We start from the raw sequence: 2,500 nt of genomic DNA, 5'->3' as shown, positions 1-2,500 counted from the left end.
GACCGCATAATTTCCACAGAACATTCTCAGAATATCAAGAGAGAAAAGCAGCGTTCTGCGGGAAATCATCTTGGCCAGTGATGTCGTTCTGGGTTTGGTCAGGCCCAGGGAGGTAAGTACCTCGTTATTCTCAAGGGGCCACTTTCCTCTTGCCCCAACCGGGAATCCAAAGAATGTGACCTTGCTAGCCTTCGTCAGCACTTTGACTTGATCACCAAGAGGGGTATAGTACGAAACTTTGTGCGAGGCAGCATCTGACAAGGTATTCTTTGAAAGCTCAAAACGGACGGTGACATCGATCACAACCGCCTCCTCATCTTTTGCAAACACGAGGTCAGGCTTTCTCATCTCTCCCGTCTCGGATATGAACCGTGGCTCTTTGTATACAGACCAGCCCAATCTAGCCGCTTCGTCTGCCAGAATGTTACTGATCTTGTTGTGTCGCGCAATTCTTGCTTTCTGTACTGCAGGACATTGACCGAGAATGTGCGAAAGGGACTCGAGTCTGGCAGAGCATTTCCTGCAGGAACGTAAGGCCCCATCTCTGCCTCTGTTCAAGCTTTCTCTTGTTGGGTAAATATTTGCCCTTAGTTGTAGTGCTGCGATAAAGAAGCATTGTTTAAAGCCGCACCATGGCCTCAACCAAGCATTACTGATTCTATCATGCGCAAAGTTTACAATGCCCCTTCCTTGAACCGGCTTTTCGCACCATCTCTGAAATTCATGCTCCCTCCAATCGCAGGGTCTCGGATATACAGGTTCTTTTGACACCGAGTCCCTGATAACGAATGTTGGGATTGCATCACTGTCACCCCCTGCTCGTACCCACAAATTACGGTATTCTTCCTCCATACCATGCGAGGACACAATATTACGGGTGATAGCATCGGACGAGTTTGCTATACGTTGCAGCCTTCTAACTTGAACCGAAGGGATTGTTTTTTCCAGTTTCAAGATGGCAAGGCCTCCGTCTCGGGCTCTGGCATATAACAGTCCATCACAAGTTGAAGCGGGAAGGTGGAGCCATCCTTTTACCGCCTTTCTAATCTCTTGGTCCAACCCACGGAGAGTTGATTGCTTGCAGTCCGAGTGGTCTGCAGGATATAACAATCTGGGTAGGGCATAGGCATTGAGTAGTTCAACCTTCTGAGTTGGCTTCAGAGGCGCCTCATCGATTTTCGAGATCCATGTCTTTAGCTGACAATGTAGATCAGGCTGTATAGTGCCAGTCCAAGGGCCAATTTTCAGACCAAGGTATTTCGTTGATTCATCAGGTTGGATCATATGGACATCTTTATTTTTGATAGTCCATGGGTCGCAGTTGTTCACCGTATATGAATCTTTGGTTGGGCTTATCATGAAGCCCTGGCACTTTCTGGCCTGAACCTCCAATCCCGATAGCCCACAAAATGATTCCAAGATCGCTAGATTGGCGGCCATACCAACCCAAGATTCGCTCACCAACACCAAATCATCAGCAAACGCAAGAGCTGTCACGTGGTCGGTATCAATGGAGTACCCAACTCCGTGTGACTCTAGGGTGCATATCAAAGGGTCCATGGCAAGATTGAAGAGCAGGGGTGACATGGGGTCACCCTGTTTGACACCAACACGTATGCTAATTTCTCGAGTCGACTCGCCATTGCTTTTGAACGAGGTCGTACACCGATCGTAGGCGTTCTGGATGATGCCCACCACGTGTTCATCTACTTTCTTGTGCCTTAACACCCATAAAATATGAGCATGCGAAACCGAGTCAAAAGCTTTCGCTATGTCGATGAACATGACAGCCAACGGCCTGTGCAATTTCTTAGCGTGTCTCATAAGGTCCTGTAGCACCTTAAGATTTTCAGAGCAGCCAGATGCCGCTATAAAACCACGCTGCCTTGGGTTTAAGGGACAAGCACGAGCAAGACGTGCAGTCATTATTCTGGAAAATAATCTCAGAATCATTGAACCAATCGTTATTGGTCTCCAGTTCCCCAATTCTTTCAGCTTTTCATCATCCATAACCTTAGGAATAAGAATCGTCCTATTCTTTTTCAACTCTTTGGGAATAATTCCTGTAATCATCCATGCATTAAATAGGGCTGTCAGTGTCCGACCCTCGGGGTCGGCAGCACAGATTGCAGCCCTTGTTAGGCCATCTGGCCCAGCTGCTGACGTTTTTTTAATGGCCCGTATGGCAGTCTGAACTTCCTCCACCGAAATTAGGGGCTCAAAGTATTCGTTATTTGCAACACCTGATGACTTAAATTGGCCCAGGCCATTGAATGGCAACACCTTCTCCCATTTTTCGCAGTAAAAACGATATACATCTGCGTTCGGGATTCGGCATTCATGACGTTCAGTGCCATCCAGGACTAAGGACGCAAGAAGAGAGCGGTTCTTAAAGAAGAGCTTCTGGTGCTTCATGAAGCTTCCTCGTTTTTCCGCTCTCTTCTTCATCCAAGATCGTGTGGGTAATATCCTGGGTTTAATAATGTCGTTCTCGGGTTTT

General features: G+C 47.4%; 1 pseudogene; it reads right to left on the bottom strand.

Moving 5' to 3' along the window:
• Positions 1-2,500, bottom strand: part of LOC142912658 (28S ribosomal RNA) — a 10,087-nt pseudogene that overhangs the window by 3,364 nt on the left and 4,223 nt on the right.

The sequence above is a fragment of the Petromyzon marinus genome, unplaced genomic scaffold (assembly GCF_048934315.1).
Source record: "Petromyzon marinus isolate PM22_M1 ecotype Great Lakes invasive population unplaced genomic scaffold, UKy_Petmar_22M1.pri1.0 PM_G_Scaffold_21, whole genome shotgun sequence".
NCBI classification, from domain to species: domain Eukaryota; kingdom Metazoa; phylum Chordata; class Hyperoartia; order Petromyzontiformes; family Petromyzontidae; genus Petromyzon; species Petromyzon marinus.
Note: the sequence above shows the minus strand (reverse complement) of the source record. Positions and strands in the feature narration are given on the sequence as shown.